Consider the following 16,624-nt stretch of genomic DNA (forward strand, 5'->3'; position numbering starts at 1 on the left):
ATTTCCACTGACGCACTGCACTGTTTATTTAATGAGTACTGATTTGATACTGAATTGTGAATATCTTGTTCATACCGTGAACCGTCGCTAGTGGGAGGTGGACCAATGGGGCCCGAACCCCCGGATGGGCGGGGCGACCGTTGCGGGGGAGGAGTCCCAGCTTCCATTACTACGCTCAGTGGGTGTAGTGGATCCGTGGATCTGAAGAATCCCGCGTCCCGACCCCTACTTTTCAGGAAACTCACGCAGACACACCGAACAAATTCGCTCCCGGCTACTCACTCACGCTTCTTTTGTTCCTTTGTATCTGTTTTTTTATTAAAAAAAAAAAATACGTAATTAAACTTTCCGTAATATTGCGTTTTCATGATGTCGTTGTTTTGTTCCCTTCTGGCGGAACACGGCGCTTCGGTTTCGTCGGCGCCCTCCGGTCCCGGCATTGGCTTCATTCGAAGTCGTCCCTGTTTTATTGTTTGTTCGGCAGCGAAAATAGTTCGGGTTGCATTTTTTTTTTTGCCGTCATAAAATTCGTTCCGGCTGAAATTTTTAAAATACCGAAAAGGAACGGTGATAAGTGCGCATTTGTCGTCTTACGTCCACTCGCAGATCGTCTTTGTTGTCGTATCAATCGTGTTAAACGACCCGATGGATACGCCGTAGTTAATAAAAGCTTTCCATTTACCTCCAAGCCAAGATGAACCTGATCAATATCTTCACGAAGTGGATGCATTCCTTGCATAACGCTGAACTTAATAAAAAGTCTTCTGCATCTTCTGTCAAAGACTAATTTAATCAATATCCTTACGAGTCGGTGAAGTTCGGGAAGGTCTAATTAAGCTCACAATTTTGATTGTTCCACTTTTGAATGCTCATTGCAATATTGAAAGTCACCTTAGTTTTAATATTGGATACCATAGAGAGAAAAGTCATTTTCGTTTCCTGTTCTACAATGTATTTCTTGATTTAAAAATGGTACTATAAGTCGTGTAAGTTCATTGTAAGGAATCAATGAGGCTTCAAGCAATAATTTTTGTAAAAAAGTTGGACAAATGAACATAATTTAAGTGAAAATAAGAAAATTAAGCGTTTGTCCGTTGTCAATTTTCTACTTGCACGCAATGCAAGTGAGCCTTTTATTGATCGCACTGTTTCCTATTACAAAAATTAGTTAATTACGACAATTTTCACTGGTCTGGACAATGGGTTGGGGTTGGTAAACCTGATGGAGCAATATATAAAAATATCTTAATCCAAAAAAGTCTTTAATGACAATAGGAAATTTTACATATTAACCTATCAGTCGGCGAGATGATCAATGCTACAGTCTACTTTTCATAAATTGACCAAGTTCACGAAAGCTGAATAACGTGCTATTCTGTTTCTCCATCACAAGTTCAGCACGAAGAATACATCACCTATAATATAGTAAACAACTTTCCGAAAGGAAGGTCAAAATTGAGGTTGGCCTCAGAACATCAAGACATGAATTTGCATGAGGAACGTTGAAAAAAAATTTTCTATTTTAAAAATAAACAAAACTATTATACTAGTTTAAATCTAGTGATGATGATGACTATCGACATTTCTATAAAAATTTACTAAAAGCTGTTAAAGACTATAAATAGAAAAAACAGTTATTTTATCACCCTTTCAATGGATAATAATGACTGTTACAAAAAGAATACAAAAAAATAATAATAAAATGTCTAAATTATTGCAGTGAAAAAATGGTAAAAAATAACTTTAATCCTTTAAAAAAAAGTATTTACCTTGATCCCTATTGTGTTTAGAACAGTAACAAGAACACATACTTTGACTTAAATAATGGAAGCAGGATTTATGTGACATATGGCTTATATATTATATTGGAGGTTAAGTTATAATGATTATACAGAGTGATTTCTTTTTAATGAGTCGTTCAAATATTTTTATTATTAAATATAAAATATTACGTATAATTCCATTTACTATAAAATGATGTCGATTTTGATTTAAACATACATAAACATACCAATTTTAATTTCTAAAATATTGTAAAAAACCAAAAAACTGCTCTAAAATATCCTTGATCTCCTATTTGAAAATTTGTAATACACCACCATATAAAAAAACAAATGTTACAACCCAAAAATAAAAATTTTGGAATTTTGCACTTCTTGATATTAACTTTTGGAAGAAAATAAATTTAGTTTAATCCTCTGAACCTTAAAAAAGTAAATATAAATAACTTTTTAAAATCCAGAATCTAAATAACTGCCATAAATCAACTAAATGAGATTAAAACCTATTATTTTTTCAAGTGAGTATATATTTTGGTAACATTATTTTCCACATATATTAGAAGAATCCTTTCTTTCGAATTTTAAAATTTTACTGCTTTTTTATGGTATTTTAAAGATTGAATACATATGATTGATTATTTCCATATAATTATACATAATTAAAAGGAAATATATGTAATTAACAATTTTAAAATTATTGAATTTACTGGTAATTTTAAATATTCGGCTTACTCAGACAAAGTAAGGGAGATGAAAAACAAATGTAACTTTAAATTACACTTCGTTACAATTCCTGAAGAGAATTATTTCATAAACCATAAAGTAAATTTCTAAAGAGCAAACTTTTCCGATCACTATACTTGTTGGATTAATTTTAATTGTTATAATTAAAATAAAATTTTAGTGTCTATAATTTTAAGGCCTGTTAACAACAACAATAATTGTTGTTTCAGCTTTATTCAGTTTAAAACAGATAATTTTAAAACAATATATTTGTAACCTGATTTTATACCGGGTGTCAACGAATCCAATAGACTTGTCTTGACATAACTTCTATCACACTCGGTACATCAAAATAGTATCTGGCAGAGGTAAATGTTATGAAGAGAGGAGAGTTTTCGCGTATTTTTCACTTTTCGATCACTTCCGGTTTCGCTGGAAATTGTTCCGTTTTTCGACTTTTAAATGGAATACCCTTTATATTTTTACATTTTTGGATTTCTGAGACAATTCTCGATCAGACTGTTACATTTAACCATGTTTAATAAGATAAGTTGTCAAAATCAGATTTTCAAGTCTAACTTTTCAGGCACTTTCCGAAGAAAGGTCTTTTTGGTGAATGGATAATAAATGGCTCTAAAAGAATTAAGTAGGCTTAAATCTTTTTTTAAATGTCACAGTCTGATCGAGAATTGTCTGAGAAAATCAAAAATGTAAAATTATTATGGGTATTCTATTTAAAAATTCAAAAACAGAACCATTTCAGGTGAAACCAAAAGTGACCTAAAAGTGTAAAATTTGCAAAAACTCTTCTCAGTCCATATCATTTATCTATACCAGATCTTATTTTGAAGTTCCAAGTGTACATTTCCAATAATTCTGGAGAAAACTATACAATTTGGTGGTCATGTTGTACAGACCCTTGAATAAATTATTTACTTATTAACTGTTTTATATCATATATTTGTAAGAAAAGAAAATAAATAAACAACTATTACAAAGAAATCATTGAGACATATTACTAGAAAGATATATACGTTGATGAAAACAATAAGCTTTTTTTAAAAAAAAATCGTTTAGAAAAAATAACCTGTGTTAGACAAGTTGAACTTATGAGCAAGTCTGTGAGTCAGTTCTCGATTCTAAAATTCATGTATGTAAATAATTCTGTCACATATCAACGATGTTGCCATATTGACTTTTTGTAAAAAGTTTTATAATTCAAATATCTGTATTATTTCCAATTACAATAAAACTTCAAAAAATAATAGTATTAAAGTTTTGTTATCTGTATATTGTGTCAAACTCTTATTTTTATGTCTTGTGAGGATCAAAGTTTTTTCAACTTATTTTGATTCAGGATTGATAATAAAGCTGGCTTTATCATTAGGGAGAGCTTATCCGCCATTTAACAAACATCTTGTACAATATTTAAAAAGCCATATTACAATTATGTGACATAAAAGATTTGATGCGCATAATAAACAATTTATATAGGATTTAATTAAAAAAGTATAGTTTTTCGGAATTAATGCCAAAATTAGTAGGCATAGTTTAATTACTACTAAAATATTTTTTCAAGGATATGTACGTGATATTTGTCTCACCATTATCGTTTTTTATATACCGGGTGTGAAAGAATCCATTAGAAAAGGCATAACTTCTGGGACACTGGGTATATCAAAATCAGATCTGCTCTATATATATTATATTCAATTTTCAATCACACATTTTTTGATTTCTTAGATAATTATCGATCGATCTGTGGCATTTAAAATAAAATTTTTCACCTACTTGATATTTTAGAGCATTTTTTAATATTACATCTGGGTGGAGAGATCGGACGCAGACAAATCTAAGGACGTCAGGTGATGTCAGAAAATTACAAAAGCAAAGAATCAGTGATTAGTTTGAGAGATAAGAGTAAGATAAGTTGACGAAATTACATTTTAAAGTCTATCTATTTTTGTCTTTTTCAAATGGTATCCCTTTTTCGACAGATACTTTTCGAAAAAAGGACTTTTTGGTGAATCTAACAATAGCAATTTGTTTGCGATTGGATTAAAAATAACCTCCTAAAATTTAATTATTACTAAGCAAAATACTGGATAATAAATGTCTCTAAAAAAATAAAGTAGACATGAAATATGTCCCCAAATGTAAAAATTTAAAAAGTATTTCTTTTAAAAATTCGAAAACGTAACCATTTCTGGTGAAACCGGAGATGATCGAAAAGTGGAAAATATGTGAAAACTCTCCTCCCTCCATACCATTTACCTTTACTAGATCATGCCTTGTGGTTGACACCCAGTACATCAGAATTATTTGAAATTATGTTTCTTAAAAGTTTGATTTATTTAGTAATCAATAACACTAATATGGCTTCAAAAATAAATTTAAAAAGATAGACACATACATTTATTTTATATAGGTTAAGTAATAATCATTATGACTTTATCATTTTTTCGAATTCATTTTTTTTGAACATTTTGAATAAAATGTTGCAATTTAGCCTCGGAAATGTTTTTTCTGTTGGACATCTTGCTATTAACTCAAAACTCAATTCAAAATATTGTAGGCTAGCTTATTTAAAACACCCTGTAGGTAAAAATTTCTATTCTTACCAAACTAATTTTCACCTTCTACGAAAAAATATAAAAACCGTACCTCACGAGAAAACGTCAAGCGAAGAATTACAATCGCATAAAATAAGTAGCAGGCAGTCTTTTCATTCTTTATTCGCAAAAAAAAATCGACATAAATGTGTAGCAGCACGAAATAAATCCGCGCAGATCAGAAACTGGGAATAGGTCAATAATGAAGTGACTCGCGGGAGTGATTGGCGCGATCGGGCACTATTACAGCCAGTATTCCGGACCGTATTCGTCCTCCGCGCTTCCGTCAGATAGAAGCCGGCTCGCTCCTAAACGTTATCGCCCATATTACTCTTCTCCCGTGGCCCGATGGCCAGGATATTGCCGATCACGATCGTGATTTCCACCAGCTGATTCGGTTTCGCCGCCGCTCAAATTGAATTTCTGTCACATTTTCCCCGCTGCCACGATTTTAGCGATGAATAATCAATTTACGAATTCCATTTGATTGCGGCATGACTCTACTTGCCGGGTTTAAAGCTGACCTAATTGAATCGCAATTTACGGAAACGCTTTGCGGGGTTACCGAAAGAAAAACACGGTTCACATTCATTCAAATTCCACGAGCAATTCAGCTTGTAAAACAAATAACTCATTGGGCTGATGAAGCGTTGGAAAATTAAAAACGTACCTAATTGGATCTAAAATTATACTGCTCCAGCCACAACAACCATTTCAAGAACGTTTAATATTAAAGGTTCTAGCGGGAATCGTATTTTTAAATGACACTAAAAGTAAAGGAGGTAAAACGATACGACTGCAAATTAAACTCGAGTGAAATTATGAAGACAACAAAAGAAATATTATTTTGAAGTTTTCTCAATAATTGAAAGCTTTAAACCGTAGCGACAATATACAATATTTAATAAAGCCGTTTGATGAAAACGATATCCGTTGGAGTGGTTCCGTTGGAGCATCGAGTCAGATGCCGGATCGAATAGAATTCAAATCAAAGGGAAATGATTTTCCACTCAGTCCCGTTCCTGGAATGCGACTAATATGTAACGGAGCAGGTACGCATACCTCCCGCTACATTCACCGCTCCACTCCAAACATTAATGGGGAAATATTTTACCGGCTTATTGCCTCTCTGTTCCGCCACTCTGGCTTCTGGCTCCTCACTCCAATCCGTGCCCATGCCGTGTTCTCCGCTCTCTGGATATTCACTCTGTTGTGTTTTTGTTTCTTTTTCGCCGGTCGAGTCCTCCATGCTCTACGCTTCACGTTCCACGCTCCGCTTTTTTCTCCCCTTTCTTCTTTAAAATCGATAATTGTTTATTTGGAGTTTCGCTTTGTCTTATTCTTAAACGCGGTCAAAGCCATCTTAATGTGAGTAATTAAAATTGTATGTATTATTGTCTAATTAAAAAAGTGTTTTCAATATATAAAAAACTCTGCTTTTGCATATTTACACCCAGATAATAATGAAATATGAGTTGTTGACATTTGGGTTGATTGTTACCCTTATTCATAAAAATTTGATAAATAACGTGTTATAAAATAATTATAAAAAAGTATTTCTATTAAAGTGCAATTGAATGTTATTATTTTCATGTTTAATCAATATATTTCTCTCTGATTAAAATGTGCATATATACATACAAAATACCTCTTTCTTATTAATTATGTGCTTTATCAATTTTAAGTGAAAAATACCTTATTTATACTGGCACATTGTTTAAATTAATATTCTAAAACTATGAAACAAAATATCTCTAACTAAATCATAATTATAATTAAACCGAGTTCAGCTTTAAACTTATATTATTATTGTACATTTAAAAATTCATAGTTTGTAATAAATATTTTCAATCCATAGTTAACCTTATATTATTCTGAGAAAATATTTAATATTTATAGGATGAAATATTAGTAAACAATTTTGATACAAAATATCTATCAACATTGTTTACTGCATTAAATGTAAACGAAGTATTAATTTAAATTTATAATAATTCTCATTTAAAAATTCATTTTTTTTGTAAATTAAGTATTATTAAAATCGTTCTCAACACCAATAAAATACCAAAATTATTTTGACAGAAGATTTAAATTAGGGGATTATTTTAATACCGCTTTGTATGAAATATCTAGTTCATTAAAAAACAAAATTCATTAATTACACTAAACATGAATGAAGTATTAACATATCATTTTTTTTCCAAATTACTGAAAAAATATTTTATATTGCAACATCAATAAAAATCAATATTATATTCTGAAAGAATATTTAAGTTAAGGAAAACAATATACTAAAACTATTTTGAGTCAAAATATCTAAATCACAAAATTAATTAATTAAACTAAACATAAACAAAGTAATACTTTAATATTTATAATTATTGCTTATTATTATAAATATTCATATATTTTATTCTATAAATAATATTTTCCATTACACTGTGAATATTGTTTAAAAAATTCTATGACTATTTTGGATCAAAACGTCTAAATAACAAAATTAGTTACTTACATTAAACATAAACAAACATATGTAAATTACTATAAAAAATATTTTCCATTGCAGAGTAAATACCAATAGAATCCCAAAATTCTGATTATATATTCAAGATAAGAAATACATTATTCTAAAACTATTTTATAACCAAATATTTATATCACTAAGCAACAAAATTCTTTAATTCCATTAGGCATAAAAGAAGTATACCTTAAATTCTTTAATCATTCTTCATATAAAAAAATAAAATTACTGTAAAATTTTTTCCATTGCACATTCTACATCAAAAAAACACTAAAATTATTCTGACGGAATATTTAAGTTAAGGGAGACAACATACTAAAACAATTTTGGACTAATTGTCACCTCCAATAAAATATCAAAATTATTTTGACAGAGAGATTTTCAAATTATACTAACATAAAGAAGTATTAATTAATTTAAAATTTATCATCATTATTCATTTAAAAATTTAATTAAATTAAGTATTCAAGTTATTATTTTTCTAAAACTATTTTCAAACTAAATATTTACATCAGTAAGTAAAAAAATTATTTAATTCCTTTAAGCATAAAAAAGTATAAATTTTAATTTTTTTTTAAATTACTGTAATTTTTTTCCCATTGCACAGTCCACACAAAAAAAGACTATAACTATTCTGATTAATTCTTTAATCCTATAAAAGAATTTTGAACTTTAAAGTTTTTAATCACTGTTCATATAAAAATTCATATTTTTTTTTTTAAATTACTGTATCTATTTGGACAGTTTACACCAAAAAGCATTAAAATTATTCCGAAAGAATATTTAAGGGATACAACATTCTAAAACAATTTTAAGTTAAAATATCTAAATAAAAAAATTATTTAATTATACTAAACATAAACAAAGTATTAATTAATTTAAAATTTATAATTATTGTTCATTTAAAAATTCATATTTTCTGTGTAAATTACTATAAAAACTATTTTACATTGTACAGTAAATTCAAATAGAATCCTAAAATTATTTTGATTAAATATTCAACTTAAAAAATACGTTATTCTAAAATTATTTCGAAACTAAATATTTATATCATTAAGCAACATTAAGCATAAAAGTAGTAGAAACTTTAAATTTTATAATCATTGTTCATTTAAGAAAAACATATTTTTAAAATTACTGTAAAATTTTTCCTATTGAACATAAAACATAAACAAAGTACTAAACAATTTAAAATTTATAATTATTGCTCATTTAAAATTTATTTTCTTTATAAATTACTATAAAAAATATTTTCTATTGCACGAATGAGATACCAGTCTTATTTTGGCAGAATATTTAAGTTAACAGATACAAAATTCTAAAACTATCACTACCAATAAAATCCCAAAATTGTTCTGATTAATTATTCATGTTAAGAAATACATTGTTCTAAAGCTATTTTGACACCAAATATGTAAGGAACTAAGGAACAAACTTCTTTAATCCCATTAAGCATAAAAGAAATTTTTATAATCGTTGTTCATTTAAAAATTCGTACGGCACCCATTTGGATAGACGCCAAAATACAATAAAATTATTCTGAAAGAATATTTAAATTAACGGACAAAAAATTAAAACAATTTTAGATAAAAACATCTAAATCATAAAATTAGTTAGTTACAGGGTAAGGAATACATTATTCTAAAACTACTTTTAAATAAAATATCTATATTACTACGCAAAAAAATATTTTATCACACTAAACAAGGGTGAAATTTATAATTATTTATTGTTCACTTAAAAATTCATATTTTTTTATAAATTATCCTAAAAAATATTTTCCATTATATAGTATAATCTAAAATAAAAAATTAATAATAATAAAAATATCTATATTACTAAGCTACAAAGTTCGTTTAACACCCTAAGTATAGATAAAGTATTTATTAACTTATTATATATATTTTTTAATTATATTTTCTTCATAAATTTCTTTAAAATTTATTTTCCATTTCGTATATGGATTTTATATTTATTTTGAAATAAATAAAATAATCATTAAACAACAAAAAATGTTTTGTCACACAATATGTAATAATCATTCTAAAATAATTTTGAAATAAAATGTCTATATTACTAAGCAACAAAATTCAACATAATAATTTTTCATTTAATAATCCATATTTTCTTTCTAAATTACTTTAAAAATTTTTTAAATTACATAACGAACCCTAAAAAAATATCAAAATCATTTCAAAACTATTTCGGAAAAAATCTAAAACTTATGATTAATAGTTGTAGTTAATTTAACAATTCATGTTTTCATTGTTGCTATGAAAAATATTTTACCTTGCATGGTAAACACGAAAAAATATAATAGTTAAATGACGTGACGTGACGGTCACGTGTCGATGTCATCGCCGCTCTTGATAAATTTATTAAAATGCATCGGGGAGCTTTATTTACGGGTTACCTGCTGGTCATTTAGGCACAAAGGAGCTGTAAATGCAAGTAAGGATTTGTTAGGGGAGGATGTTATATCATAGCAAACAATAATTTTATATAAAATAGTGAACACATTGAATTAAAAATTTTTATGTTTTAATTCTATTTAACATGTCCTGAGAAAATGTCAAAAAATGCTCTTAACTAAGCAAAAAAAAACACAATTGCCATAGAGCAGTGACTAAGGGTGTCAAAAGGCTAGACAAGTTTTAGAAACAAGATTCTAATTAGCAGTCCAAAGTATTCGGCTACAACAGTGTCCTTCAATCTTAAGTAGATTTCGTTTAACACATATTAACACCACCATATTAATTAATAGGTTATATAATTATTTAACGTGATCCATATTTTGTTTGTAATGTTATATTATGCAAAATGTTTTTTTTTAGTTGACCACCATGATCACACAATAATCTAATAAAAAGAAAACAATTGCATAAAAATCAGCTTTGAAGTAAATTAAATTGGGCAATAGAAATTGGCGAATTATGTGTCCCCAGATGAAAGCAAGAATTCATTATAATTTTAATTAACTATCTAGCAGATAACTAAATGGTGGAACATATCATTTCAATATTCAATACATTGCACACCAGTTCGGGATCATATATCATTCTATATGACTTAATTACGGGGATATGTCTTTGTCAAGTGTACGCTACATTTTGCAACAAGATAATTAAATTTCTGTGTATAAATTTCAATAAACTAAATAATATCCTACGCACAGCATTTTTGACATGTCTGCCTCTATTAGCATCGTCGAATCTGATATTATGCGAATACCTATGCATTCGTGCCTCGAAATCACTAAATGAATATAGTTTTCGTGTTTAAATTGAAAAATGCATTTCCTCGGTGATACACCATATTCACGAAACTAATTTCGTCCCGTGTAACTAATAAAAAAAAAACAGGCAAGCGCATAATGGGTAGGTAGGCAAAATTACATATGTATTACATGAATTTTTAACATAACACGGTGACATTGTTCGTTCGCTGCCATCGCAGACATTTTAAATAATATTTCAAAATAAGAAATCAAAACCGTTACGCCGACAATAAGTTGATACTTCAGCGAAACGAGTCGCCATTTCAGGTCGACTGCATCCGTCCCGGTCACGGTGATATTAACTTTTACCTGTCGCGTTTCGTTTGCGTTAATCCAAACATAAAGCGGCTTTTGCCTTTATGCCATCGTTCAATGTATTCAATAAACTTTGTCGAATTGCAGGGGCGACAGCGTGCGATCTAGGAGGCGCCGCCGTGCCACGTGACGGTCACGTGTCGATGTCATCGCCGCACTTGATAAATTTATTAAAATGCATCGGGGAGCTTTATTTACGGGTTACCTGCTGGTCATTTAGGCACAAAGGAGCTGTAAATGCAAGTAAGGATTTGTTAGGGGAGGATGTTATATCATAGCAAACAATAATTTTATATAAAATAGTGAACACATTGAATTAAAAATTTTTATGTTTTAATTCTATTTAACATGTCCTGAGAAAATGTCAAAAAATGGGAAATTTTATAGAACGAAACAAATAGTGAACGTTTCTGAGTGATAGGTACTTTTAATTTCGGCTCGATGACTTTACAATACAGACAATAAGTACACTGATCAATCAATCCACTCTCTGGCTTTATTACACAGCTATTTTTAATGTTTATTGTAACATTATATTTGGGTGTACGGCGTGGTGAATGTTGGAATAAATTTATATTATTTAAAATGTGTTTTTACATTTTACATACAACATTCACCAAGCCGTACACCCAAAAATACGCTTGTATTGTGTAATTAATTCATAAAATGCACAAATAAGGAATTAATAAAATTCTCAATTATTTACATTAATTTAATTATATTTAAAAAATCTTCATCTACGAGAAAAATATTTAATTAATTAAATATATAAAATGATAATTTTATTAGTCCAATTAGATATTTTATTTAATCAATAAAAATATTTGAATTTTCTATTAAAAAAATTAAAATAATTTTCATCCCACTATGATTGTCTTCACTAAGTAATAAAATATGATGATGAATATATCAATTATTTAAAATATGTTAAAAATATGAGCAATATGTTATATACTGCTTGAATTGAGTGTCAGTACTTAAAATTTTGATTGTTTTTTTCGGTTATTGTTGTGCAAATCATACAACTGGTCAATCTAATTTTATTTTTTAAAAAATTACGTACTTTTTTATTTTTCAATGGACAAATATTTTAGTAGATCATCTTCCATTGTCTGTAAATTTAAATCGATTATTTACTAACAGTCTTTTGCTTATTATAATAATTTAATCATTGGTCTAAGTGAAACCGTAAGAAAAATTATATAAAACTGAGCTTTACCAGAAAAAAATAAGAAGATACAGCTAAATAAGTCAATCGTTTCCCGTATTATTATAAAATTTAGAGGAAGTGGTTCCAAAAAAATTGTCATCTAAAATTAGCCAACCTGGAGGAAATGAAACTTGCTAAAATTAATTTAAGGTCTGGGCCTCCTTAGACTGATTTATGTACTGCGATACATCAAACAACAATTTCCTTCCATATAATGAAGCAATGATGTCCTTAATAAATTCGTTTCAACATGAAAATGATCCCAAACACAAATACAAAATTGTAACGAAGTGGTTAAAAGACCAAAGCATCGATGTATTGTCTTGTCCGTAATAATTTCAAAACATCAATCCTAAAAAAAACATGAGGGATCACGTTGATAACCAAATTCGACATATAAATTTTACATTTTTACAAGAAGGATAATAGTCGAGTCTATGCCTCAAAGATAGACCAAACAAAATAAATATTATACAAAGTGTTAATGTTAATTAAACATGAAAGCAGCAGTTTTTTTATTTATTCAATAAAAATATTTGATCTTGGTATAAAATATAATGTAATATACTGTGCTCATTTTGTTTGCTTCAATGAATTGTTAAATTGTCAATCATTTTTTCAAAAACTGTATTAGTGTTATAAACAAATAAGGCTTTTAGGAATTTTATAAAAAAGCATTGATAAAAAATAAAGAATTGGGTAGAATTTGATTTATTTAAATATTTTTTTTTTAATTTTATTTGGGTATTAATTATTATTTTTTTTTAATTAATAAACTATATTAGAATCGATATAACATTTGATTAACTGTGCTCACTATATTTATTTGCTTTATTCACTAAATAAATTTTCACTTAACTAATTGTAAAAATGTCAATTATTTTTCTAAAAACTGTTTAACTAAATATTGACTATATAAAATGATAATAAAAGATTATTAGGTTTAATTTTGTATTTAAACATACATATTTTTCTAATTTCTTATGTGTATTATATTATTATAGCAAATTATATATGTGTTATTTTATTTAATCATTAAAAATATTTGTCCTCTTAATGGTATTTCTCCATTTATGTATAAACAAAACGTTGTTATTTATATTTAGGGTGTCTCGAAATTGAGTACACAAAAATTAACCACATATTCTTGATCCAATTCGCCCCAATTTAATTATTTACCAATGTGTTTCCTAAAAAAGATACAGGTAGGCCTTCAAAGTTATTGAAGTTCATTTTTAGGCAAAATTTTTTAAAATTTCATATTATGATATCAAAGTTAAAAAAAACTTACATACAAAGGAATTTTAAGCTCCTCCTCACTCCTCTAACACGCCTGCAGTAAAGTTTTTAAATCATTTCAAACCTATTTTGTTAGACTTAAAAAGTTATGTAACTATACAAAATTTCGTTATTCTATCTTTGTTAGTTATCGAGATATATCATGATAACTAATACATTTAGTAACCAACATTTAAAAGCGTGTGTGTCTCTTAGGATGCACATCGGTATATAGGTAAATTGGGTCGAATCGACCTAGTTTGAGGACAAAAATATGTGATTAACTTTTGTGCTGTCAATTTAAGGACACCCTGTATGAAAATCTTTTACTTATATATAAAGAATTTTAAAGAAATTTTCCAAATTCATTCAAAATAGTCAATAATGACAAAAATAAATTTAAACCAGTTTCACTGGTGGCAAGAATTACTATATATAAGAGTTTTTTTTAACATTTTATCAATAAAGTTTATATAACAGTAAATATAACATCTCAAGTGGTTCAAGAATTATGATCAGTTGCAGTGTGTTCGTCAGCTTAAGAAAACTCTAAGAATTTTTTCTTTTTCCTTGCGCCGTAATCGGAGTTTCTTTTTTTTTTTTTGCTGCACCAGTCCAATTACAAAGATAACGGGAAACGCTTAAAACAGAACCTTCTAGCGGCGAACGCACAGTATTAAATTGGAAACGAGCAAATAGATCTGTCGAGTGCACACCGACACCGCACCACACCCACTCGGAAAATTAAATTACAAAAGTGTGCGAATGTCTGTCAAATGAATGGATTTTAACTCGACTGTGCCTGGGCTGTAGGCGCGACGAGTGAGCGAAACGCAGTATGTGGAAACGTGGTCCTTCTATCTGTTTGGGGCGGAGATGGAAGAACACACACACATACACACACACATCTTTGTATAAATGGAAATTTCTCGGTGTGTACGTGGGACATCAATTTAGTTTACATGCAAGTGTCTCAGGTTTGAGAAATGAAATTGGAATTGTGCTGTTGAGGTATAATGTGGTGGTTTTGAGAGCAAAATCATTTTATATTGTTCGCAACGTTGCTGTATGTTGTCGAGTTTATATAGAAATAGTTTTGGTACAGTTTTATTTAAAATTAATTTCTGACAATAGTTACGAAGTACAGAAGTCCGATTATGAGAAAATTGGCTGTGGATTCTAAATGGCAAAAGCTATTACTTTGAATTCTTTTGTTACAGTACTTAAGATTAAGAAAAGAGTCCAATAGTTCTGAGACTGGAGACAGATGCAGTAGTGACTGGACCAGATTTAGCTCTGACTAAAGATGTCAGAGATAAAGTTTCAAACTCAAAAATTTCGAAAACGGCAAAGCCTTGTATAGGGTCCCCCGTGGGTCGTGATAAAGACGCACGCCTCCACCAACATATATCTTTGTCATTGAAATCCGTGACTCCCAAAGTTTGATAGCCCCCCTGTGAGCCTCGTTTCTAGTTCGGACGTTAGGCTTGGACCGACCATCATCCCCGTTTCATTTCGAACCAGTCCGTCCGGTCCAACGCAAGGACCAGCTCTTTTCCGTGGTCAAATACGCACATCCTCTAGCTATATCTGGTTGGCATAGCGTCAAAGTTCACGTATCAGACGTCGAGCAACGTCGAAGAAACTGCTTAATAATAAAGCGGTAAACAACTTAACGTTCCCATAGTATCCGGGGATGTCAGGGCGAGCGCGTAAATAAAAAAAAAAGAAACTCGGGAACGGAGAGATAGAGCGGCGAGGCACAGGATATCGGTTATACCCGCGCCATTTTGCGTCCCGTGGGAGGCAGACGCGAGTGCACTTTCGTGTCCGCATTATTCTTGATTTCCTGCCGTGACGGCTCCGATTCCTGACGCCGCCGTTGCTGCGCCTCCCGTTCCTATTCTCCTGGTTCGCACGGTGTCGTCGGGTCGTGTACGATCGGCCTGGCTCACTTCGTCCGGCTTCTCTCACCTCCCTCCGGCCCAGCTTTGCGTTGCCACCGGGAACTTTTCTTTTTTCATTGAAAATTACACTCGTCCGATACTCGTGGAAATTGGAAATCGATTGGTGAATACTTTTCGCACATTATATGTACTTTGTAGAATGATCACTTTTCAATTTTTATATTGCTTTTCCAGATACTAGACCTAAATTTCTTGGGATCCTAGTGGCGGATTTGGAAATTAAAATTAATTTAGGCTTAAGAAAGAACAAATGTTTATCTTACAAGTTTTTAAGTACAGACTTAGTAATTGAATAATACTGGGTAATTGGTTCTAAAAATAATAGTATCTCCTCCGTTAATCGTCATAAAATATTAAAAATTAGCAATTTATACACTTACCTCCATAGTAACTTAAGAAACTTAATAATGGATTTAGATGGAAAACTGCTAATTCCCATGTAAACACGTAATGATCTAATCATTTAAACAAATAATATTTAACTTTGTTTAATACAAGGATTGTTTTAAAAAAAATGCACTGATGTACTAGAAACGTTAAATACACAGACATGTTTGTACAAACTAGGTGCCTCTTAGCCTATTAGAAGAAGATTCTAAACCTGCTCTAATTAACAAATATGTGCCATAAAAGTGTCGAGCGTTCTCCACTCGTAGTTTCTCGTTCGTATGAAATAAATATAAGTTTTTATCGTGTTAACCTGTTCTGAAGCTTAAAGGCTAAAGGATAAAGCATTTTTTTATGTATTACTGTTACCAAGGGTGAGATACTTTAGCAACGTTTGACTGTTAAGAAACGCTAATGGATTTCTGACATTTGCCAATCATTTCCTTCCTATTCTCCACATCATTCGGGAAAATGAAAATAATGGGGCGGTTAAATGTGGCCACGGTTTTCTGTTGTCAGACGGTCGTCAACAAATATTGATATATGACGTCAA

At 29.7% G+C, this 16,624-nt stretch overlaps 1 long non-coding RNA gene across 1 annotated transcript in view; it reads left to right on the forward strand.

Annotated features, from left to right (window-relative positions):
• Window positions 1-16,624, forward strand: part of LOC126264398 (uncharacterized) — a 75,345-nt gene that overhangs the window by 18,947 nt on the left and 39,774 nt on the right. Inside the window, exon 2 of the long non-coding RNA XR_007547117.1 lies at window positions 11,317-11,472. This is a non-coding gene — a long non-coding RNA (uncharacterized LOC126264398). The remainder of the gene's footprint in view (window positions 1-11,316; window positions 11,473-16,624) is intronic.

Source organism: Aethina tumida, chromosome 1 (genome assembly GCF_024364675.1).
Source record: "Aethina tumida isolate Nest 87 chromosome 1, icAetTumi1.1, whole genome shotgun sequence".
Taxonomy (NCBI): Eukaryota; Metazoa; Arthropoda; class Insecta; order Coleoptera; family Nitidulidae; genus Aethina; species Aethina tumida.